The 26,214-nt window shown below is 46.4% G+C and overlaps 1 pseudogene; it reads left to right on the top strand.

The window, feature by feature from the left end:
- The first annotated feature begins 521 nt into the window (after positions 1-521).
- On the top strand, positions 522-18,752 carry LOC141493591 (attractin pseudogene; annotated as a pseudogene).
- The last annotated feature ends 7,462 nt before the right edge of the window (positions 18,753-26,214 follow it).

Below are 26,214 nucleotides of genomic sequence, written 5' to 3'. Positions count from 1 at the left end.
AGCTAGGTGGTGCAGTGGATAGAGCCCTGGTCATGGAGTCAGAAGTACCTGAGTTCAAATCCATCTTCAGACACTTAATAATTACCTAGCTGTGTGACCTTGGGAAAGTCACTTAACCCCATTGCCTTAAATAAAAATAAAATTAAAAAAAAAGCTCAAAAGACCAAATGACAGCCTAAGAGACCCTCCCTCAACTGGACTGGCTGCCCATTATGTGGATGCCTGTCTCACATGGGCAGAGAAATCTTCTGTTCTCCTCTGTAATTCCCATGCCCTTTGTTCAAGCAGAGATGCTTCCCAGCGGTTTGTTCTTGAGTCAAAACCAGAGCCCCCAGAGCCTGGGGAAGGAGGAAGGTGGATCAGAACTGGCACTCCTCTGCACAAAGGGTCATATGACTTATCCTGAACCTCCACAAACGGGATGCCGATCAGAAGATGAAGCAAGGCCAGTCCCAAGAGGAAGCTCAGGAAGAGAGAAGAGCACCAAGAGAAGCTCCACGTTTTAACCCAGATAGACCTCCATGGAGATGTCTCGATCGGGAGGATGCCGGGGTGAAGGAGGAAGGCAGGAGTGTGCTAACGTGCTAATGTCGCTCACCATCCATGCGGATCTTCTTAAGGTCAGTGGTATGTTCTCCACACTTGCTGCTTCCTCATGAGAGTTGAGTAGGAATTAACCATTAATTCTGCTTGACGATGCAGGAAGGATTGGATGAGTAGCTGCGTTTGGGGGAAGAGAACATTAGCAGGTGTTTTCAGGGCTCCCCACGAGCACCCCAGTAGATGCTCAAAACCTTGTGGCTTTCTTACCAAGTCACCTTTATGGCAGCCACATCTGCAGAACTCCCTTTGAAATGATGAAGGAGAAGGAACCTCGCAGGGAGAGGAGGACTTGGCCCCTGCCCTCAGGACAGGCAACCGTTCCAGGAGACGGATGGATAGAATGTGGGTCACAGAGACAAAACTGCATCTCAAGACCAGGATGCTCCTGGCTTAGGCTACTGAGCAGCCAAGGCAGGGGGTCATTTTGGATGCATTTGTTGATCCCCAACTTTGTCTGGGGAAACTTCACTTGTATCTTGCCACAACTACCCAGTCTATTAGTGCATGGTACCTTCCAACTGGGGCTTGATTTTTTCAGCAAGGTCAGAATCTTGGCCTATATTTTCATAGTCTGTACCAAAATCTGAACCTTGGTGCCTTCCTTCCAAGGCGACCCCCGACTTAGCCTGAATGTCTTTGTTTGATTACAATTGTTTTCATTGGCTCTTCTTCATTTTACTAAAGAGCTGTTTATCTGGGGAGTGGGTTTGTGGTTTGGGTTTTGGGGGGAGGGATCTTTCTTTGTGCCCCTATTCCCTAACCCATAATAATTGATTAACAAATACTAGCTGAGGGGCAGCTAGGTGGCACAGTAGATAGAATGCTGGCCCTGGAGTCAGAAGGACCTGAGTTCAAATTTGACCTCAGACATTTAATAATGACCTAGCTGTGTGGCCCTGGGCAAGTCACTTAACCCTATTATCTTGAACAAAACAAATTTAAAAAAAAAAGCAAATGCTAGCTGGCTGATCAACTGACTGACTACTACCTGCCCTTGGCCCAAGTGGATCTAGGCAACACATCTGCCCCCACGCAGGCCTGGGTCCAAGGGTGACATCTACAATGGCAATTGGTTCTCTTTGTCTCCATCCTTTTAGCAAACTGAGGACTGTGAAATGAATTCCTGCCAAGAAGCCAGTTGCTTACCATGCTAATAGACCTGGGCAAGGAACGGTATTGAGCTAGTAACTAATTGGTACAAAAAGGTATAATTTTCTCCTAGAGTGGTTTGAGAAATTCTCCAAGATTCCTGACACTGAGAAAGAAGTGGGCAAACCGTCTCTGCAAATGGAACTTGACTTAAAGTTCAGGCATCCTGGGAAATTTGGAGGCAGCCAGGTGGCCCAGTGGCTAGAGCACCAAGTCTGAAGTCAGGAAAATCTGATTTCAAATCCAGCCTGTCACTTGCTAGCCAGGTGACCCTGGCTAAGTCACTTAACCTTAAGTAATTAAGTAATTAAAGTAATTAAGGAATTAAGGAAAGTAATTAGGGAAACACCAAACCATTCTAGTAACTTTTCAAGAAAACTTCAGGTTTAGCTACGGTTCATGGGACCATGAAGAAACAACTCATCCACAATCCTGGGAAATGTAGTCCTTTCCCTGCTCTGGTCTGACATCAGATAATAGATAGGGTTCCTTTATTATTGGGATATGAACAGATGCTAAATCACAAACTTACCAATGATTCTATAGAGAAATGACAATGTTAGCTTTCACTTAGCAATATTTACCACCGTGCAGCTTTGGACTGGGTCGATGACCCACCTTCTTAGGTAACTGTCTCCTACCCTGTGGGCAGAGGTGTGAATGCCAGGGCTGGTGTGGGCAGCTGGGGCAGGTGGATTCCAAAACACAGCAGCTCCACTCCAAACCCAACTCTTCTTCCGGCTCCTTCTTCCGCCCAAGATTTGTACCCTCCATGCTCTCTTTGCATAGTGCAGAAGGTTCTAAAATGCCTAGAACTTTCTTCAGGGGGAAGAGAGTGACAAAGCAAGATGTCTCAGACAAAGAGAATGTGAGATGGCAGACACTGCCATGTTGGCTAATGCATTTTATCCTTTTCCTCCTTTTGTTGAGATACTCATCAATTGACTTAATGGTGGCATCTATTGTGGCCAAATATATGATATAGAATATGTCCATATGTGTCCAAAGTGGAACTATCTTTCCCCATACCTTACCTTACCTCATTCCTACTCTCTTATTATAGATGGCACTACTCTCTTTCCAGGTCCTCAAGCTCCCAACCTGGGAGTCATCCTGGCCTCCTCCTTTTCTCTCACCCCTCCTTATCCAATCTGGTACCGAGGCCCTTTGTACCACGTCTCACATATAGTCCTTTCTCTTCTCTGATCTTTTACCATCCACCTACCCCACCATACCCCCACACCCTTTATCACCTCACACTTGGATGATTAAAGTAAATAGTGAGGGGGTAGGGTAGGGAGAGAGATTTGGCAGACTCCAGGCGCTGTCTCCACCAGCCCATCCTCTATTCAGTCACTAAAGGAATTTTACTAAAGCACATGTCTGACTGTGCCACCCCCCCAATAAACTCCAGTAACTCCCTATTACCTTCAGGAGCAAATACAAAACGGTCCATTTGGCATTCAACACCTTCACAACCTATCCCTTCTGCCTTCCCAGTTTACTTGCCCCTTTTTCCTTTCTACATACTCTTTGATCTGGTGACTTGGTCTCCTGGCTATTCTGAGAACAAGACCCTCCTTCTCTTGACTTCAGACATTTTCTCCAGTAAATATTTGTTTACATTAGATCATAAGCCCTTTGAGGTCTGGAACTCTTTTGCCTCTTTTCATATACTTAACACCTAAGAGATGCTTAATAAATGTGACCAATTGCTCGGTAAGAGTGAAGCAAGCCAAAGAAATTCAGAAAGAGACCGTTGTGCATGACATCAGTTTACAAAGCTTTCCTAAAAAATTTTCTTTCAGAAGATTTTAAAAACAAAGGTTAGAAAGGGATGAAAGTTCAGAAAGAAGGTAATCACTAAAAAGGGCTGCAACATGTTAGATTTATAGCCTTTGGAGAAACAGGAGAGAAGTCTCTGCAGAAGACAGTTTTCTTATACAGGCTGGGCAGTGGCTGAGAACAATCTGGTGTCCAATGGAACCAGTGGTCTGTGGATGATTCAAAGGGTTCAGGGAGCCCTAGTATGAAACATGTCTCTCTGCATGCCATTGGTGCCAGTAATGGTAACTTCTATTTGGAGGACACAAAGGCCAAGGGGCCTTGTTCTAGTTCATCTGGAAGCAGTCCTGGAGTCTGTCTTCCTCTCTCCCAAGCCAACTCTCCATCTGTCTTGCTCCATTGCCTGCTATAGTCTATGACCAACTCTAAAGAATCCATTTATCATGGATAGGAGCAAACAGACTTTTGCTTTTCCATGAAAGACATCTGTTGGAAACCATAAGATTTCATGGAGACCACCCTCACCATGAAAGCCAGGTTCTGAATTCTCTCCTCAGAGAACCACAGTGCACAGCCAGAATGCTCATGATGCCTCATCTGAGAAGACTGCTGGGATGGCATTTTTTCACATCCATGTTTTCCTAGTCTATGAAACAATGATTTGTTTTATTCTCTTTTAAGTTTTTGAACCAGATAATCTTTGGCTATCTGGCCTAATCAGAAAGAAGCATCCCAAAGGATCTGGGGATGACTGTAGGTCCCTCTGGTTCAAGGCTGCCTGGCCCTGCAGTTCAAACTCCAGACTCCATCTCCTTTCCTCTTCCAAGCCAAATATTCCCCCTACAGCCATGATTTCTTCATGTTCCTTGCCACCATCTCCCATCTAGACTAGTTCCCTGGGATGAGTTTGTAACAGAGGCCAATTGATGAGGGGCTCCAGACTTCACAGAATCCCCCAGGCAGTGAAGCCTTCCAGTCCATGGCCTGTAGATAAAAAGGCACTCTGTAGCTGCCTTTTCATTTATTAATCAAAGTATTATAGAAAACCAATACTTAATGCGTGAAAAATATTTTTCTAGCCTGCCGTGTGGAAGGCATTACATTACAACTCAAAAGATCTGGGCTGCCTTAGGTATTGTGGACGCTGAAATGACTAGATCATCTGCCGTAGGGGTCCTCTCTACTCAGGAAAGGTCAGGCAAGGGGAGGGTCTACTCTGACAGATGTGTCACCACTGGGAAGGCATTAGAAGGGAACAGTAAATCTGCTTTCTGACCACCAACCTCTAGAAATGTACGGAGACTCCTCCCAGAGGTCATCAGCTAATTGATTTGGGAGCCACAGTGACTCACAAAGAATGTCCACAATCTTCACTGATGGGGCGGGGGAAGTGGGTCGGGGTCCTCAGAAGTGAAATTACAGGTGGAAACTAGTCCTAAGAGGAGATTTTTACTTGCTCAACTTTGACTTCATGGGAGGTTGCACTAGACACTGTGTTCAAATCAGACCAATAAAATTCTTAGCTGTTTGACTATGGGCAATTGCTTGGTTGCAGTTTCCTCGTCTGTAAAATAGAAGTTTGACTTAGATGACTTTCAAGATCTATCCAGCTAGAGATCTAGGACCCTAGGATTTTCTTGGCTTCTAATGAGTTTTAATCTAAGGGAGATAATTTTGTTTGTATGGTACTTCCTTTTCAGTGTGTAGCTCTTATGAAATCCTCTCTCTTTTTCTGTTTCCTTTTCTTTAGTTAGGAGGTAGAAGACCGAACAAACTCTCATTTTGATCTTAACTAGTTTTGAGCATATTTTAGTCCCATCTTCCTCTGAGCCCTGAAGGAATGAAGACACATTGACGCAACCAGAGATGTCTAATGCTTTTTTCTTTGGGATTAGGTTGCTACCAGATCACAGCAAAGGGGCATTATTGCAATAGGCTCAGATCAGAATGGGGAGAGCAGAAACTCTCCAGTAAGGAGATGAATGATGGGCATAGTGTCTTTAGGGGTACCCTACCTGCTCATCAGAAAGCTTTGCTAATGATTTAACTTGATTACAAAGTTTCTGCCTCACTTGAATCTAATCTGGATTATAGTCATCAAAGAGGCAGCACACTCAAGAGGCCAGAAATTCATCTAATAGGTTGCCAAGTCTCTGGCCAAATGGTTCAAAACAGAACTGCAAATTTTTTAGATTCTTAAGCAAAGGTTTTCCAAAAAGGCAAGAAGACTGTGATTAGAACAGGAACAGATCCATTGTCACAGGGTGGGCAGGGGTCTCCTCTTGGATTGTTTGTACCAGGGTGCCTCTCTAATACTAAATCAACAGGCAGCCTGCCCTTGGAAAAATGGTCCAGCATCCCCAGAAGGTGTCCAATTACTATTGGGATGCCCCATTGGGTTCCAAGGGTCGAATCCATTTCCAGTGTTTCCCAAGCTGGCCTGGAGGATAACAGTGTGGGAAGGTTGTGGGTATCCCTTAGAGACTGTGATGTAGGGAGTACACAGGATAGAGATCAACTTGGCTTGATCACAGACTTTAGGAAGGCACCTAGTATTCTCCACCTTAAAATGAGTGTTGTTGTCATCATTATCATTATTTTAATAAAGGAAAGCCTTGTGTCTCGGAGAGGTTGAGTTCAACACTGGGCAGATGGGATATCCAAACTCAACTCTTTCCACAATCAAGTCCAGTTCTCCACCTGTCAAACTCTTAAAATCTGAGTCCTGATTAGGAAACTACTGGGGAATGCATCTGAGCTTAATCAGATCAGAAAACAATTCGCCAACTCACCCACAAGGCCAAGTCTTGCCCCTCACAATCAGAGTCAGAAAAAGTTATTGTGTTCGACAGCCAAAGGCGGCAAAGATACAAGGACTTTTTTTGATTGGTTTGGTTCAAAAGTAGAAAATTCATTTGAAAATTATTCATTAGGCATTTTTGTAAGCTCAATCAATCAATCAATCAAATTTATCCAGCATCTCCTAGGGTCCAGACATTATACTAGACTCTGGGGGTAGGGCACAACCCCCAAATAATCTAGTCTTGACTCAGAAAGAACCATTCCTGAAGGGGAGACAACCACAAGGGTGTCTATAAGTGAATAGAAACCCTAAAGGGTTTGAAGAATACAAAGAGTAGACTAAAGAATATCCAAAGCAATGAAATGTCAGCAGTTTGGGGCTTGGGTTCCATGGAGAAGCTTCAACTTCTAGAAAGTGAGGGAGTCTGAGGAAAAATGAAGGAGGAAGTTCATTCTGGACCCAGAAGATGGCCAGGGCAAAGCCCCAGGGAGGAAGAGCAAGGAGGAAAGCTCCCCCTTCGATGGCACTTACTGTGTGGCACGCTCCCATTCTCCTCTCATTTGATCTTCCCAACAGTAGGTGTTGTTCTCATCCCTCGTTAATGGACATGTAGGGGTTGGAGTCTTGCCCAGCACTGCCACCACCTCCCCCACCCACCCACCCACCCAGAAAGTCCTTTCAAGCTCATTCCTCACAAAGAGTCGGCTTGCTGACATTCCACCAGAGACCATTTCACTAATTAAGATGGTGAGAGAAGGCCGCCAGCCCTGGGGAATGCCGACAGCAGGCCCCTCCACAGGAGCCAAGGACATTTCACAGACTCCTATGGGAGGCCCAGACACAAGTTTTTATCTCCTGTCACTGCTTCATTTCCCAGGTCCCCTCACATCATTGGGCTCTTAGGGAACATGACAGTAGACATGGAAAAGAGATTTATTTTTTAATGAAACAACAAAGGAATCCCAATCTTAGGCCAGTCCTCTTCATGTCCCTGAAGTTGACAAAACCAGGTCAAAAATCTTGCGAGAATAATATGGGATGTGACTATACCTCATTACCAGCTTCAAGCAAACCGGACTGAGGTCAGTTTTAGAGGCTGGAAGGAAAAGAGCGGCTGTTGAGTGGCCGACTGTCGAGACGCGACTACATGAGCATCCCAGACCGTTGACCAAGGGCTGCCCCACCCAACGCCCTGCTCCCATCTCTGGGTTTGGTATGAGCTCACCCTGGGTCAGCAGGGTGCTGCCTCCTGAGCCATCCCTTCTAGGATCTCTGCCTTCCTCCAAAGCAGAGCCCAGATGTCCAAGAGACCCCCACCCTCACTTCCCTGGAAGGGCTCCCTCCCTCATCAATGAGCAAGTTCTGACAGCATAGACCTTTGCCCATGGGTGCTCCCCAGAGGAGTGTGAGCTCCCTAAAGGAGAGGCTATTTGGGTTTTGTCTCTACTTAGCTCAAGCCTAGCTTAGTTCTGGCTTGTTCAATGGAACTGATCGAAGGTGATGGCAAAACCCAATGGAATCATGAGTCTTGGGTTTGGAATCAAAGATCTAAATTTAATGCTGGCTTTGAACTTACCTGGGTGAAGGTGGAAAGGCCATTCTCTGTACTTTTCATCTGTAAGATGAGTGTGAGATGGACTAGTGCCCAAGGCCCCTTCCAGAGCCTAAACTGGGATTCTACAAATCAGACTGGAATCAATCAGGGCAGAGATTAATGGACACGCCTTATTAGAATCTTCTATAATGGACAACTCCAGTGACTGGGAGAGAATAAAACTGGGGGAAACAACAGCAGCCTGTGGGCAAGTTTTAAGAAAGGGCCATTAGCCTCTGGGATTGCTTTTGGTCTAGATGCCCTCAATGGGCAGTGAAAGTGCCACTGCCCACCATGTTCTTCTATCATAAGATGGCAAGCCTGCACAGTGAGAAGGGGCTTCAAGGTCATCTGCATGAGGATTCAGGGGCTCAAAGTGGGCAAGAACCTGGTACAAGGTAATCCAGAGAAGAGGCAGGAAGAATCAGGCCCTGGTCTTTGGACTCTGTCCAGCCCAATCCTCTGCTGTGCTTCTTTCTCTTAATCTTATCCTCCCTCCCAGTCTCCCTCCTCTTTCAGATGGTGTCTGAGACCCAGACTGGAGACATTCATTTGCCTCTTTCCCCGTTCACATAGGAAAGCTCGTGGGGTTTGAAATCCTTTGATTTAGACTTCAGCTGCGTGTGGGCAGTAACCAGGATGGTTTCTAACCTCAAATAAAAAGTATAATAAGATGCAGGCTCAAAAACATTATGAATTAATAAACCCCCCAAGATCTGTGGCTCTCCCTAAGTGGGGAAAGTAATGGACTGTTGTTGGTTAAACAGTTCTGTTCTTTTCTTCCTACATTGATACTGAATATGGGCATAATGAAGGCATAAAGTGAATGAATGGGACAAGGATTGGAAGACAGTGTTCCTTGGTGCTTCCATGTGGGGGGCTTTGGTTTTTGTATCCCTGCCCTCCCCCAATAAAAGAAACCCTTGCAGACGAAGAAAACTATAAAACTGAACCTTGTAGAACGATGAATTCAGGGGGGAGGATTAAAAAATCTTTCCATTTCAAAATGATTCTTTCCAAATAGAAATAACATCAGATAAGCAGTAAGCCCTTAAATACTTAATGACAGAGTTCAACAAGTATGTTAATTAAATATCTAATTACTATTAGTTTTTGTAAGACAGTGGGGTTAAGTGACTTACCCAAGGTCACACGGCTAGGTATTATTAAGTCTCTGAGGCCAGATTTGAATTCTGGTCCTCCTGACTCCAAGGGCCAGTGCTCTATCCACTGCACCACCTAGCTGCCCCATATCCTAATTATTAAATACTGAAAACAGAAAGCCATAGGGAAACTTCCCTATTTTAATTTCTAATTACTTGGTGTGGCTAGGTGGCGCAGTGGATAAAGCACCGGCCCTGGAGTCAGGAGGACCTGGGTTCAAATCTCGTCTCAAACACTTAATAATTACCTAGCTGTGTGGCCTTGGGCAAGCCACTTAACCCCATTTGCCTTGCAAAAACCTAATAATAATAATAATAATAATAATAATTTTCTAATTACTTTATTCTGGATATATGACTAAGGTGGTTAAGACATTAGTAAAAACAAAAGTCCCTTATTATGGCAGCATGGAGGTAACCCAGATCTCCAGGTACAGGGTCTGTGAGGAACTATCTGGTTAGGGTCTGAGGACTTTCCTGGTGATCTTTGGAGGGTTCCCACAAGCCATCAACAAACATTTCTTAAGTTCCTACTAGGTGCATCCTCATTGAGTTGGCCATAAGATGAAGACTGTGGAGCCCCAGCCACTCATGAAAACTATAAGTTAAGGTTGAGAAAGATCACAGTCTGTACAACCAGAGAATATTCCCCTAATAACAAGATCACAGATCCATGAAGCACTGAATGTTAACCTGGTTCCATCTCAGCAAATCTCTCACTGTATCAGGGAGCTTGTCAAGGTGGGTCTTCTCTCCCATCATTGGCATGGAGGACAACCCATTCATGCCTTCTTATCACCACTATTTTAGGAAAAGTTCCAACCTTGATATCTTCATCTCCTCCTCACCGGGTATCCCCCATCCCATTGTTCTTCACCATACCCTTTTCTTTCCCATGCTCCCTACAGTTCAGGGACAAGGAACCACCATCAACTCAGCTTTGCCATTAGTAAGGTGGAGGGGAAAAGATGGGAAGGAAATGAACTCCATCAGGGCTGGATAAGGTGTCACATGCTTTACAAATATCTCATTTGATCCTCACAATAATCCTGAGAGGTGGGTGCCATTGGGATTTCCTTTTTATAATTGAGGAAACTGAGGCAGACAGAGGTTAAGTGATTTGCCTAGCATCAGGTAGTTAAGAGACTGAGTCCAGATTGAAACCTGGGTATTCCTGATTTCATATCCAGCATTCATCAACCCAAATGGGTTATGGTGATCTCCTTCCCAGATACCAACCCTACAGTTTTCTAGACCCAAGTGCCCAGTCCCAGTTATCATTCTACATGAGAACATAAGCTTTTTAGATTTCTTTTTTTACTTTTGCAAGGCAATGGGGGTTAAGCGGCCTGTCCAAGGCCACACAGCTAGGTAATTATTAAGTGTCTGAGGCTGGATTTGAACTCAGGTACTACTCCTGCCGGTGCTCTATCCTCTACGTCACCTAGCTGCCCATATAAGCTCTTTAGAGCAGAAGCTATTTTTATATTTCCAGCCTCAGCTCTTATCATAATGTTAGACATATAATAAGCATTTCCTTCCTTCCTTTTTTTCCCTTCTTTTCTAGCTTTCTTTTTACTTTCTTTCCTTCCTTCCTAGTCATTTCTTTCCATAAAAGTGGAAGTGATTTCTGCAAGTGATTTATCCATCATGATGGGGACTTTTATTTTGATCTTTTAGATTGTGTGGATGACAATGGGTTCACACAAATTGCCCATCAGTTAACCTTTGTTCTAATACAAGACAGGTCAAGCTCCTTTTCCATTTATACATGTCTCTCTGGTGATATTCTTCACACATCTCCAATGAAATTCTTGCTTGGGAAAATGTTGATGTCTACTCATGCCCATCATTGTCCTTTTCATTGCCCTTTGGATGGTCTACAACTTAAAATCTTGAGCCTGGGTCATATTGTGATGAGTAGCCATGGAGCATCTCTGGAAGAATACAAGTGGGAAAGAAGGGAGGGGGTCTTTGTTTCAGTTTAGCCCCATTAAAAGTACCATGAAGCTTCTCCAAGGCCAGAGAGTCCATTTTCTTTCTCGTTTGCCATTCTGACTTCAAATCATTACAGAAATAATGACGAGCAATCTTGTTGAGTGCCCCATCTTAGTCCTCACAAGAAGTGTTTCATCTATTTAATTTCTCCCATGTAGATAATTTGGATGAATTCTTTTCAGTGGTGTTCCTTTGTAATTAGTACAATGTCAGAGAAAATTAGGGTTATCTGAAAGGTGTGTCATTTGGAAGAAAACAATCATTTCCATTGTAGCCTGGCATCCCCTATGTCTGTGCAGACACCTTGAAATTTCATAGATAGATGATAGATAGATAGATAGATAGATAGATAGATAGATGATAGATAGATAGATAGATGATAGATAGATAGATGATAGATAGATAGATAGATAGATAGATAGATAGATAGATAGATAGATAGATAGATGATAGATAGATAGATAGATGATAGATAGATGATAGATAGATAGATAGATAGATAGATAGATAGATAGATAGATAGATAGATGGATAGATAGATAGAGACAGAGATAGAATATGTCTCTATATTCCAGCTTCCTTGATAGCAATAATCAGAAGGTCGCTGGATAAGAATTTTTTGTACATCTTTCGACGACTGCTGTAGGACTGTGGTGCCTACACAGGAGAATTTGACTGAGTCAGATGCTCCTTTGTGATCAAAAAACAGTAAATGCAGAAGAATCTACCTATTGATCTTTTTTCATCCCTTGTTAATAATAATCATACTTGTGAATCTTCTCAAGTGGGCAGGAGCTTTCCATATTTCAGGTCCTTGAAAATATTATTGTTAATGATATTTGCATCAAGGTTTATTTGCAAAGTACTTTGCAAAAATTAGATTATTTCCTTAGGAGGAAAGTGCCCATTTTACAAAGGAGGAAATAGAGGCACAGAGAATTAAGTGACTTTCCCAGGTCATACAGCTGGCAGTTACTCCTGATGAAGGTCAACATTCTATCCGCTGTGCCACTTGGCTGCCGATTGATCCCTTGATGTTCTCATGATTGTGTCATTTCCCATTAGGCTCCTCCCCTGGGAAGATTTCTTTATTCCAGTAGCTCACATCATATTTATTTAATTCTGCTTCTCCTTTCTCTTATGATGCAACGGGAGTCCAAAGGTACAGACTTTACTGCCCTACATGAAGAAAATGGTTTGTTGAGGCACCTGACTAGGCAACTTGCATTTTTCATCTATTTGTTGTCCTTTCCCATTTCATCCTTCAATACCACCTCAGTGCCATCCAACTCAAATAGAAACGGGGTCACTAACTGAACAGAAGGATCCCAGCAAGTGCATAGTGACTTAAAAATAACATATCAGCATTATCTATGTTCTGTTGCATTGGATCTCTTGTGCCTACCTGTTTCCCAGTAATCTCTAATCTGGTTGGGACCACCTGGGGAAGTTGCCACGTCCTGCCACTCTTTGGGTTTGACCCCTCTGCTCTAGATGGGTTGGTTTGGTGGGGCTTTTTCTAAACTTTCTCAAACTATTCACTGCTTCTGGTGTTTTCTGAGACAGGTGATGGGGTTGCACTTCTCATAATCTTCCAACCCTCCTCTAAGACTTTACAAAAGATTTCTTCTAAATCCAAGTCGAGTTTGACCTCCCCATATCTCCATTTGGTGAAAGCATTGTATATTTACCGCTGATGGGGTTTCCAGGCTCTTTGGGTCTTCTTCCTGTGGAAAATGTCAGTGGTGTCCAACTCTTCATGGGCCTATCTGAGGTTTTCTTGGCAGAGATACTGGAGTGGTTTGTCATTTCCTTCTCCAGTTCATTTTACAACTGAGGAACTGAAGCAACCAGGGTTGAGGGGCTTGTCCAGGTTCACCCAGCTAACGAGTGTCTGAGGTCAGATTTAAACTCTGCTCTTCCTGACTCCAGGCCAGCTAGTGGCCTTAATGTTCCATTTTGCTCAAAGAAACTGAAAATGGCAACTAAGTGGCAATGTCTCTTAATGTGCTTCATTTTCATCCTCCATAGGGTCAGAGGAATCAAAAATGAGATCTGAGTTTTATTCCATCCAATGTAGTATTGCTCCAAGGTTGGGACCCCCCTCCTCCCCTGCTACCCCTCTCCTCCCTTTGTTCCCTCTCTCTTCCTCTGCTCCCCCTTTCCCTTTGCTCCCCCTTCCTCCCCCTCCTCCTCTGCTCCCCCTCCTCCCCTCTGCTCCCCCTCCTCCCCTCTGCTCCCCCTCCTCCCCTCTGCTCCCCCTCCTCCTCTGCTCCCCCTCCCCTCCCCTCTGCTCTCCTCCTCCTCTGCTCCCCCTCTCCTCCCCTCTGCTCCCCCTCCTCCTCTGCTCCCCCTCTCCTCCCCTCTGCTCCCCCTCCTCCTCTGCTCCCCTTCCTCCCCTCTGCTCCCTCCTCCTCTGCTCCCCCTCCTCCCCTCTGCTCCCCCTCCTCCTCTGCTCCCCTTCCTCCCCTCTGCTCCCCCCTCCCCTCTGCTCCCCCCCTCCTCCCCCCTCTGCTCCCCCTCCTCCTCTGCTCCCCCTCTTCCCTTTGCTCCCCTTCCTCCCCCTCCTCCTCTGCTCCCCCTCCTCCTCTGCTCCCCCTGCTCCCCCTCCCCCTCTCCCTCTCCCCTTTGTTCTCCTCCTCTGCTCCCCCTCTCCTCCCCTCTGCTCCCCCCCTCCTCCTCCTCCCCCCTCCTCCCCTCCTCCCCCCCTCCTCCTCTGTTCCCCCTCTCCTCCCCTCTGCTCCCCCTCCTCCTCTGCTCCCCCTCCCCTCCCCTCTGCTCCCCCTCCTCCTCTGCTCCCCTTCCTCCCCTCTGCTCCCCCCCTCCCTCTGCTCCCCCTCCTCCCCTCTGCTCCCCCCTCCTCCTCTGCTCCCCCTTTCCCTCCCCTCCTCCCCCTCCTCCTCTGCTCCCCCTCCTCCCCTCTGCCCCCTCCTCCTCTGCTCCCCCTCTCCTCCCCTCTGCTCCCCCCTCCTCCTCTGCTCCCCCTTCCTCCCCTCTGCTCCCCCCTCCTCCTCTGTTCCCCCTCTCCTCCCCTCTGCTCCCCCTCCTCCTCTGCTCCCCTTCCTCCCCTCTGCTCCCCCTCCTCCTCTGCTCCCCCTCCCCTCCCCTCTGCTCCCCTCCTCCTCTGCTCCCCCTCTCCTCCCCTCTGCTCCCCCCTCCTCCTCTGCTCCCCCTTTCCCTTTGCTCCCCTTCCTCCCCCTCCTCCTCTGCTCCCCCTTCCTCCCCTCTCCCTCTCCCCTCTGCTCCCCCCTCCTCCTCTGCTCCCCCCTCCTCCTCTGCTCCCCCTCTCCTCCCCTCTGCTCCCCCTCCCCCTCTCCCCCTCCTCTGCTCCCCCTCTCCTCCCCTCTGCTCCCCCCTCCTCCTCCTCCCCTGCTCCCCCTCCTCCCCTCTGCTCCCCCTCCTCCTCTGCTCCCCCTCTCCTCCCCTCTGCTCCCCCTCCTCCTCTGCTCCCCCTTTCCCTTTGCTCCCCTTCCTCCCCCTCCTCCTCTGCTCCCCCTTCCTCCCCTCTGCTCCCCCCTCCTCCTCTGCTCCCCCTCCTCCTCTGCTCCCCCACTCCTCCCTCCCCCCTGTCCCCGGCGCCCATCCAAAGGGCCACAGTCCGAGGCCGCGGGGTCAGCTTGGGTGTCGGTGTCTGGGTGCCCGGGGAAGCCGTCTCTGCGCCCCTGAGATGAGAAGGCAGAGGGGCAGGTGGGCCCGGGGGGCCCTGCCGCGGCGCCGGGGTGCGGGGGGCCGGGGGCCGGGCTCGGAGAGGCTCCTGCTGACGCTCCTGCTAGCCCTGCTGCTGCTGCCCCCGGCCGCGGCGGCCTGCCCGACAGGCGCCCGGTGCCAGCCGGCCACAGGCCGGGCCGTGGGGTCGGCCGGTCGTGGGGGCGCCCCGGGCCAGGCCTGCGGGGGCCGCTTCCGACTACCTGGCCCTGCCGGTGTGGTGGCCCCCGGAGCCGGGCAGTGCCCGCCTCACACCAAGTGGACCTGGCTCCTGGAGGGGCCGCCCCACAGCAGCCTGCGCCTGGCCTTCCACGGCTTTGCCACAGAGGGCGGCGGGGACCACCTCTACGTCCACGATGGGGACTCCCTTGACGCTCCCCTGGTGGCCGTCCTTAGTGGCCTCTTGGTTCCCCAGAGACAGGGCCAGGAGGCCACGGTGCTGGAGGTGCCGGCCACCTCTGGCCGGGTTCTGCTCCACTTCGGGACTGATGCCGCCTCCAACTCCTCCGGCTTCCACATCACCTACAGGTTTGAGGCGGCCCCAGTGGCTGCTCTGGTCCGGGAGAATGCCAGCTGGCGGAGGGCAGCAGCCCTGGGAAGGGGCAGGGTTCCCCATCCTGGCAAGGGGAATCTATCCCTCACTGTCCAGATGACTGCGGCTGCCCACATCGAGGCTCCTGCAAGGCCAGCTCCCCTGGAGAATGCTCGTGCTGCCCAGATTGGCAGGGGCCTGGCTGTGCCGTTCCTGTGCCAGCCAGCCAGGCATTTTTGGAGTCGCTTGGAATCCTCTGGGCCAAAGCTGCCCAGGGCAGCCCACCAAGCTGTCGTCCATGGGAAGATAATGTGGGTTGTTGGAGGTTACGTGTTCAACCACTCTAATTATAAAATGGTTCTGGCCTATGACCTAGACGCTAGGGAGTGGCTTCCACTGAACCAGACTGCCAATGACGTGGTCCCCAGATATGGTCATTCTTTGGCACTCTACAAGGACAAAATCTACATGTATGGAGGGAAAATTGATTCAACCGGCCATGTGACAAATGAGTTAAGGGTGTTTCACATTAAAAAGGAATCGTGGGTCTTATTGGCTCCCAAAGCAAAGGAGCCATATGAGGTTGTTGGACACTCAGCTCACGTTGTCACATCGAAAGATGGTCGAGTGGTCATGTTGGTCATCTTTGGTCACTGTCCGTTCTATGGCTACCTAAACAATGTGCAGGAATATGATATCAATAAGAATACTTGGAGAGTTTTACAAACTCGGGGTGCCCTTGTCCAAGGAGGCTATGGCCACAGTAGTGTCTATGAGGCCAAGACAAACTCCCTCTACATACATGGTGGCTATAAGGCTTTCAGTGCCAGCAAACATAGGCTTGTTGATGATCTGTACAAGTATGATGTGGACAATCAGATGTGGACCATTCTGCAAGAGAGCCATTTCCCCCGTTATTTGCACACAGCCGTGATAGTCAGTGGAATCATGCTGATATTTGGAGGAAACACACACAATGATACTTCCATGAGCCATGGTGCTAAGTGCTTTTCATCAGATGTCATGGCCTATGATATTGTGTGTGATCGCTGGTCAGTCCTTCAAAGACCTCATCTTCCTCATAACGTGAATAGATTTGGCCACTCGGCCGTCTCGTACAATAGTTCTATGTATGTCTTTGGAGGCTTCAACAGCCTTCTGCTCAGTGATATCCTGATGTTGACAACAGAAAGGTGTGAAGCTCATCAAAGTGAGGACCCTTGTGTGGCTGCTGGCCCTGGAGTCCGGTGTGTGTGGAACAAGGACTCATCACAGTGTATCCCTTGGGAATTGGCGACTGAGGCCCAAGAAGAGAAGACCAGGGCAGAATGCTTTTCAAAAAGAATTGCCAACCATCACCAGTGTGAGCAGCACAGAGACTGTTACAGCTGCACAGCCAACACAAACGGCTGCCAATGGTGTCGGGATCATTGTGTCTCCGTGAACATCAACTGTCCCAAAGGCCATGTTTCTAAATATGAGAATTGTCCAAAGGATAATCCAATCACTGACTGTAGGAAGACAAGCTGTACAAGCTGCACCACGAACCAGAACTGCCAGTGGGAACCCAGAAAACAAGAGTGTGTTGCTTTGCCAGCAAATATCTGTGGGACTGACTGGGATTTCATTGAAAATTCATGTTTGAAAATTCTCACCACAAAAGAGAATTATGACAATGCTAAGTTGTCCTGCAGGAACATGAATGCCTTCTTGGCTTCTCTCACCACCCAGAAGAAGGTGGAGTTTGTTCTTAAACAGTTGAGTTTAATGAGATCAGTACTACCATCATCCAAAGCAACCTTGACCCCATGGATCGGTCTCCGCAAGATAAATGTGTCTCATTGGTTCTGGGAAAATATGACCCCATTTACCAATAGCTTACTTCAATGGCTGCCATCAGAACCAAGTGATGCCCAATACTGCGCCATCTTGTCCCAGCCTAATGTCAAGGCCTTGAAGGCTGCAACCTGTATGCATCCACTTCATGGAAGTATCTGTGAAAGGCCTGCTGGGCCCAGAGTCGAAGAGTGTCGTCCACCCTGTGCCTTGAGGAGGTCCTGTGGAGAGTGTACCCACGGTGGCTCTGAGTGCGTATGGTGTAATAACAAGAAGCAATGTGTGGATTCAAATGCTTATGTGGCTTCTTTCCCATTTGGTCAGTGCATGGAGTGGCACACCATGAACAACTGTCCTCCAGAAAATTGTTCTGGCTATGCCAATTGTAGGCACTGTTTGGAGCAGCCTGGCTGTGGCTGGTGTGCCGATCCCAGCGCCACCGGCAAGGGGACCTGCATCGAAGGCTCTTTCAAAGGGCCAGTGAAGACGTTATTCCAGGCCCCCACAGGGACTCCCCATCCACAGGCGCTTCTTCATTCTCACATGTGTCAAGAAGACAACTGGTCTTTCATTCAGTGCCCAGCATGCCAATGTAATGGACACAGTAAGTGTATCAATGAAAGCATCTGTGAAAAGTGTGAGAATATGACAAGTGGCCAACACTGTGAGAGGTGTATGCCTGGCTTCTATGGCAATCCTACCAATGGAGGAACATGTCAACCTTGCAAATGTCATGGCCACGCTTCCCTCTGTGATACCAATACTGGCAAGTGTATCTGCACCACCAAAGGAATCAAAGGAGATCAATGCCAATTATGTGACGTGGAAAATCGTTACCAAGGAAATCCTCGCAAAGGAACGTGCTACTATTCCCTTCTTATTGACTATCAGTTCACCTTTCACCTAACTAAGGAGGATGACCGTTATTACACAGCTATAAACTTTGTGGCTACACCTGAAGAACAAGATAGACATTTGGATATGTTTTTTATTGCCTCAAAAAACATCAACCTCAACATGACTTGGGCAACAAGCTTCACAGCGGGGACACAACTGCCTATTGTGTCCAAATCCAACATTAAAGAGTACAGAGCTGGATTCTCCAAGGTGAAATACGGTTTTCACAGCCACCCAAATATCACCTTTTTTGTTTATGTCAGCAATTTTATTCCCCCCATCAAAATTCAGATAGCATTTTCCTCTGGTCCTTAAGTTACATTTAGCTAATTTGGAATTTGTGGCAGTTTTACTTTGGGAAAGTCTGGTTTACTTTTGTAATGGTTGTGGGGAAAGCGTTTTCTGGGCAAACAGACTAACAAAAGGTGAAGGGGCTGAGGTAAGATTTGAACCACTTAATGGAATGACCTATTTTTAATTGATTTTTAGATCTTGATCTGGTATCAACAATTGCCATGTCAATCATAAAGGTATTAATAACTAATGTTAACTCTGTATTGCTAGCAACTGAAAAGTAGCTAAAATTTTTGTTTTAATATTGCATAATTCAGAGTAAGCCTACCCCTTATTTTGTAATACAAATAAGACTGTGGTCTTTTTAGATACATTAAAGGAAATTGAATTGTTGGAGTTCTCCTTTGCTTACACTATTGTCTATCTGACCAGTTTCTTAAATAGGTGGTGTACTAGCGAGGTATCTTACACAAGAATGAAGGAATAGGCTCTGTTTCCTCTCTTGTGTTCATTTTTTTTTTCATTGAACAGAGAGGACCAAAAATGGTCACCTCATAGCATTGCTTGTAAACTCTGTGGTGCGATGACTATCATACATTATGTATTTAGAAATTGTTTGTGGAAAATTGAATTAAATTGCTTGTAGCCAGGCCCTGGATGGAACAAGGATAAGATGGAGGGGAAAGACATTCTTAGAATTATACCACAGAGATAGCTTCAGAGATAGCTCCAGAGATGTCTCCAAATCTCTGGAGAAGGGCTTCTGACAAAGATGTTTTGCATGTGCCATCAGTCAACGGAAAAACTGCTTTCAATAATCTGTGTTTTCCTTGGTATCAATGGTCTTCATAACTTGATACTGATGCCAAGGTTTCATTATCTGAGAGACAGTCTATTAATGATAATGAAGACAGAGATGCCAAACCACAGTCCATCCTCAGGCCTCTTCCTGAAAGCTTCCAAGCATGGTGGGACCTGCCAGTGCTTAGATTGTGTTTTTAAGAGCCTTCAAGAGCTGAGTCACCTGCAAATCCTTGTTAGGGATCAGACATGGGGGGTGGGGTGGTAAAGGGGGACATTCATCCAATGCGGCAAAAAAGAAACACCTGTAAGCCAAGGCAGTGCGGACTGCAACATTAGGCGTCAGAGCCGGCTTGGAAAGCTCCTGTGGCCACTTGCTGATGGCAGAGCTGAGTCAGAACTCAGCAGTTTTTGCTTGGCCAGGATTTTTATTATTCTTGTTGTTGTTATTACAACCACGGAGGAGGAGGAAATATCTCAGACACAAAGAGTCTGAGTGTCCCGAAGAAGCCCCTCCCTGAGCTGCACCAGGCTTCACATGTGTATGCCCTTCCAAGACTCTAAGATCAAACAGAGGGAGCCGAGGAGATAAAAGAGAGCAAGGCAAATTGGGAGAGAAAAGGAGATGGGAGAAAGCTGAGATAGTGACCAAGTGATGGAGTTGGGGTTGGAATGTTCTGGAAACAAGGACGACTTTAACAGGCCCCTTTATTATTGAAAATGAAGCGAGCGGCGTTTTTTTAGTTGTTCTGTCTGGAGCTAGTAAGATTTCTCATAAGAAAGAAAGATATTGAATCCCTTAAAGAGGTGATGTCTGGTTTACCCTCCCCCTGGTGGGAGCAGAATGGTCTCCAGAAGCACCCCAAAATAACCAAGGTCTCTCTCTCCTGGAAATCAGGAACGGGGGTTTTGGCCCATCCTCCTGCTTTCTACTCTCAGAAACAGCAGCAAGAACAACAAACTACGCCCCGATTAAAATAAAACCAGTGAAATAACATGTAGAACACTTTGAAAACTTTAAAGCCATAGCTACACGCCAGCTATTAGTATTGAGATAATGATGATACTAGCTTTCTCCTTCATGCCTCTCTTCCGGTAGCAGTTGGCTTCCTCCCATCCTTCTCTGTGCAACTTCCAATAGGTGCTGAATGAATAAATGAAATCCCAAAGCCTTCATGGATAATTATGAGTTAGTAGAACCATTTATCATCTGCCTAATTGCGTCCCATGCTTTGAAGGTCCTTGAAGGAATTGAGTTAGACAGGGTTCCAGAACTTTAGGAGTGGTAACTGTTAAATATGGAAGAAAGGACTGTGGTGGGAGGGTTAGGAGATCTGGGCTCTCATCCTTGCCCTCTGCCATTCACTAGCTGCATGAGCTTGGTCCAGTAACACACCCTCTCTGATTCTCATTTAGTTTGGGTGAAAGTGAGATAATCATATTCACCTTGACTCTCTCTCCCCTTTGGAAAATCAAGAAGCCAAGGCTTCCAGGGTTAGTATCATTCTCACTAAGACTGAAAGGGCATCTAACTCCATAGGCATAAATTAAATTAACTGTTTACTGAGGGAAAACCTGATGGAGTTGGAGATGTTGCTAGCTGGGGAGAACTGACAAATCTCATCTAAATGGAGAAAACATAAAGAGAAAGAGGGATTTCCAGAATGGTGTGAACACTGGAGAGTTGGGACTAGGTGATTTTGTCTGCTTATAGAGTCAGTGAAAACAATCCTACCTATATAAAAGAACATAATAAGATCATTAAGAGAAAGGCTTGGTTTTGATGACACCAGATAGAATGGTAAATATGAAGTCTGAGGATTTGGGTTCAAATACCGCGCTTCTATTGAATTTCCTCAATGTTCCTGGGCAAGTCACTTTGTGGTGGCCTTGGGCCTCAGTTACCTCCACTGTAAATGAGGGACTTTCCTCTAGATGATCTCTGAGGTTCCTGTGAGTTCTAACTCCCTAATCCGGTATAAGCACTGCCTTGAATCCTCTGTAAAATGAGTTCATAAAGCACAACAGTCACCAAGAAGGGAGAATTGAGGATCGTTCAAAAGATAACAGAGAGTCTACAAGACCTCACCAACCAAGACATCAAGGGAAAAGAAGTCAAGGGCTTATGGGCTAGGGATGAGGGATGTCACCTGCAAAGTCAGAGAAGGTGGACTCGAGTTGGCCAGAGTCAGCCTGGATCAGCTTGAGAGTTGCTAGTGAAATCTCCAGTGGGACCAGTTCTATAGTAAACAGTACAAATTAAAGCTTCATTAAATGGCTAACACTTCTATGGCCAGGCACTAGACTAAGCACTTTCTAATTGTCATTCCTTTTGATTCTCACATGGGGAAGATCCTGTTGTTATCTCCATTTTATGGAGGAGGAAATACAGATCCTTCACTAAATCTGTCCCTCAGAGACAAATGCCCCCACATCATAATTTGCTGACTCTCTAGTCTATACTTAAGAATGTTATGGAGAAAATTTTAATAATGCAGATTAAGCTTAGAAGTATGTCCTCCACACTTTCGGGATAGCCCATTGTTGCCAGGCCATTCTTGCTAGACCCTTTGGGGCAGATTTCCACATAGCCATGAACAAGAGTGACACAGGCTGGAAAGCCTCCCATCAATGAGAGTGCAAAGTTGTCATCCTGAAGTCTGCCTGGAGGGTAGCCCGGGCACAAGTCAGACAGTGTCTGAAGTCAACAAACATTAATTGAACAATAATTATGTCTCAGGTACTGTGCTATGCTCTGGAATACAAACACCTGCAAAAATAAAGAGAGGCCCTGCCTGTCTAATGGCAGAAGGCAGCCCATAAAGGGAAGAAGAAAAGTCAGGAGGAGGTGGAAGGTACCTGATGAAGGTAGATTGTAGAAAGAAGACTATAACAAGAGAGGAGGGAAGATGTGGACATGGCTGACCTAGGCAGCTCCCTAAAATGGCAATTCTGGGAAGAATGATCCAATTAGAAGAAAGAGGCAGAAGGATCTTTCAGGGTGAGATAGCTACAGAGAAGAGTAGAGAAAGAAAATTAAACTTTCTTAGCCTGTCTGCAAACTTTAAAAAGATAGATGACAGATAGATAGATAGATAGATAGATAGATAGATAGATAGATAGATAGATGAATAGGTGATGGATGGATAGTTAGGTAGCTAGATAGCTGGATAGATGGATGGATGGATGGATGATAGATAAATGATACAGATAGATGATAGAGGCAGAAAGTGAAACTATATTTCAATACAACTGGTTTCCTTTGTAATCTATATTTTATTTTGTACATTTAAAAACATAATTCTGAAAAGGGATCCATAGGTTCTGGCAGACTGAGCCACAGCTAGAGGTTGAATCTATGCTTGTTCAATGGGCTAAGCTGAATCAAGAAGGGCCCCCATGCTTTCAAGGCTGGCCTCCAAGATCCAGACACCATGAACAGCTGAGAGAAAGCAGTGAGAGTCCAGGCCTGTGTTCTTGAGGAAGAAACCTCAGGGGAACAAGGGCTTTTCCTGTATTCCCTCAAACCTCAGGCAATAAGTCTGCTTCCACAGCCCGGGGCCAAGCAGCCTGAAAATTAGGGATGATCCAGGTTCCAGTAGCCAGCTCCCCCCACGTGGCAGAGGATGCTTTGCAGCAGTTCCTCCAGGCGGGCTGCTGACTACCAAAATTAGACAGCCAAGATGGCCCCAACACTTCAAAGGCCCAGATTCCAGCCCCAGCCCCATTTCCCAGTGAACAGTGATGGGTGGGCCAAACAGCTGCTTGGAATTCCAGGCTGGCCACATGTTGGCAACAGCTGCTGACAGAAGACATGAGAGTCGGAGGCTTCCCATTCTGGTCTCAGAAAAAGCCGCCAGCCCCAGGGGAGTGGTCCAGGAAGCTCAGAAGAAGACCCTCGCCTCCCACGTGGACTAAAGAATTCAATGAGTTCTCAGACCTGGACTGCCCTGTGACACAAAGAAGCTGAATGGCCTCTTCCCTGATATGTCACCTGGATTAACTAAAGGTCTGAACAGTTGTTTCCACCAAACTGCTCCTACCAGGCTTCCTCCGGAGAGTGAGCCACGGGGCCTTCAGTGACCCACGTGGGACTGGGCTCATATCAGGAGCATCAGGGCCTCTTGACTCCCAAGCACCAAGTGCCTGATCTGAATCGAAGTCAGAAAATGATAGAACCCATGCAGGCAACAGGTTTATATAATCAATGAATGGAGGTGCCTGAACCTTTTCTCAGTAATCCTCCTAAAAATGGGTATTTATTCATTGAATTCTGAGAGCTGGGGCAGATCCAACCCTTTGATAATATGATGAGATAGGTTTTTTATTTGTTTTTGGGTTTTTTTGCAAGGCAATGGGTTTAAGTGACTTGGCCAAGGCCACACAACTAGGTAATTATGAAGTGCCTGAGGCCAGATTTGAACTCAGATACTCCTGACTCCAGGACTGGGGCTCTATCTAATGTACCACCTAGCCACACCTAATGAGATAGTTTTAAAGAAAGCTTTGAGGCTCGGAGAGATGATTTCTGAGAGGTGACGCAGCTGTCTGTATGGTCTCACCCATTAAGGTAGAGAAGCTCCTTGAGGGCTGAAAATGTTGACTTTTCTTTGAATCCCCAGGTCTGAGTAGAGTGATGGCCACATGGTGACCTTAATAAATATTTGATAATCAATCAGCTCCTAGCATAAAGCAATAAATTGTTATAAACAGAATAAGGATCAATGGAGTAAATATAGATAACACACAAAATAAGACAAAAATTAAATACAAATAAATGCCTTTATATGGCACTTTCAGGTCTGCAAAGCACTTCAATATTATCACATTGGCCAATCATTAAACACCAGACTGTTATTGGTGGGGGGGGCTCGGGTTTGGGGACAACAGGAAAGGTCACAGTAAAAGGTGGGTCTTGAACTCTGTCTTGAAGAAAAGGATTTTAGAACATGGAGGTAAGGAGAGCGGGCTTTCCAGGCCAGGTAGCTGGCCAGGGCAAAATCTGGAAGGTGGGAGATACAGAGTCATGGAGGGGGAACAGAGAGAGAAAATCCTCTTGGTCACATCACTGAATCACTAGAACTAGAAAGAGTTTGGGGCACAGTTATGTAGACTTTCACAAGCAAAACAAGTGGTTCTTGTCTTTGATTATAAAGCTGAGAGAAGGGATGGATTGACATGATCAGATTTCAGGAGAATCACTTTGGCTGCTGGGTCTACAGTGGAGAGAGACCTGAGGTAGGGAAACCAGTTGGAAGAAAGACTTGAACTAAGGGGTAGCTGGGTGGTTAAAGGGAAGGGGTGGGAAGCAGATTTTGTACCTGACTGGATATTTGGGATACAAAGAGTGAGGCATCCAGAAGAACCCCAAGGTGAGAAATGAGAACTAGTAGGGCAGGGAAATTTGGAAAAGGAACGGGCGAATTTGATCTAGCCTCAGGACATCCAACTTGACTCATTCCATAGACAACTGTTGGTATGAGATTGAGGTCCATATGTCTATGTCTGTCTGTATTGTTAATACACATATATCAGCATGGCACATAGTAACGTCTTAATTCTTGTTTATTGGACTGAATTGGATTGAGAGGATGCCAGTGGGTTAACAAAGAGAATCTCATCTCATCTTTGTAGAGGAGTCATTGATTTTTAAAACATCTTTATTCATAGATTTTTGTGCTGATGTGATAGTTGATTCCTAAAAAGACTTGAAGAACCCCCTTTCCAAAGCACATTCTCCAAGGGTGTTGTCTGATTTTTCAGCTCTCAGCAGAAAGGAGAGGTGCAGCTTATATCACCAGCCATGGCGGGGGGGGGGGGGGGGGGGGTCTGCCCTTCGCTGGCTTTTTTGACCATTCATGGTACTTCTCTGAGTTGTTTTGATTTCTGTCCATCCTCCTTCTGCTTATTCTTCCTTCACTCTCCTCTCTCTGGCCAAGTTTTCCTCATTTTCTTCATTTTTCTTATTTGTTCCTCCTTACGGCTCAGCAGTACTCCATTGCATTGCTAAACCACAAATTGTTCAATATGGACCCAGTTACTGAGCTTTCTGTTAACATAAAGAATGCTCCTTTAAATAGTTGTGTATAATTGAACCCCTTTCTTTTAAAGTAACTATCCCATAGAATATATCTGTGCAGATATGTAGGTGGAAATATAAACATCTGCCCATGCATTGGACATGTGTGGACACCCAGAGGGAAAGACATATGCTTTCTCTCTTGTTTGTGATAGAAAGAGTATGGGAAATATTTCTCAATTACATTTTAATCTGGTTCTGACACATTTCAGCCTCATGCATAATGGGCCAGTCCCAAGTCAGGAAAACTTAGGTTTGCACTCCAAGGCTCAATCCTACCCTTGAAAGCTATTGGTTCATTGACCCTAAGCCTGGGTTCCTTCAACACCATAAAGATATTGAAGCCTCTAGGACTGCCAACCACTGGAGTGCCAGGGTGTGGTGAGGCTGGTCCCAAGGTGGTCCTGTGGGAAGAGCCTCCTAGCCATGTGGTTAGTTATTGATTCCCTTTCACCAATTGTAAAGCAATGAACAATTCCTGGTCAATCAAAGCAACCTCTAAGCTGACCTTTCTAGAGAGTTCTAGGATTTCTGCCATGTTTTCCCCACTGGATCCCATTTAAACATGGGCCCACTTCTGATATTTCCTGGGAGCTTTTTTTTCTGTACTCATCACTGTGGCACCACAACAGCTTGGCACCAAGGGCATCAGTAAATGTTTCTTGAATATCCCCTGCCCAGTGGGAACCAGAGACATCATCATCCCCATTCTGAAGATGAGAGAACCGAGGTGTAGAGAGGATCATTGACTTCTCCATCATCAAGCAGTTAGGTTGTTAGTACACAGGAATCTCTGCTTCCCAGCTGGGACTCTGGCTATTGCCCATGTCCTATGTCCACTCTCAGAAGCCAGGTAGAATTCTTGCCATGATTGAGCAAAGGCCATTTGAGTCACCATGACCCGTGCCCATTGGAAAAGGGACATTGTTTTCACCAAGAAAACCAGAAGTTGTTTACTAAGCAGGGGCTTCTGTG

This window comes from Macrotis lagotis, chromosome 7 (genome assembly GCF_037893015.1).
Source record: "Macrotis lagotis isolate mMagLag1 chromosome 7, bilby.v1.9.chrom.fasta, whole genome shotgun sequence".
NCBI classification, from domain to species: Eukaryota; Metazoa; Chordata; class Mammalia; order Peramelemorphia; family Peramelidae; genus Macrotis; species Macrotis lagotis.
The sequence above is the reverse complement of the archived record's forward strand: the minus strand, read 5'-3'. Positions and strand labels throughout refer to the sequence as shown.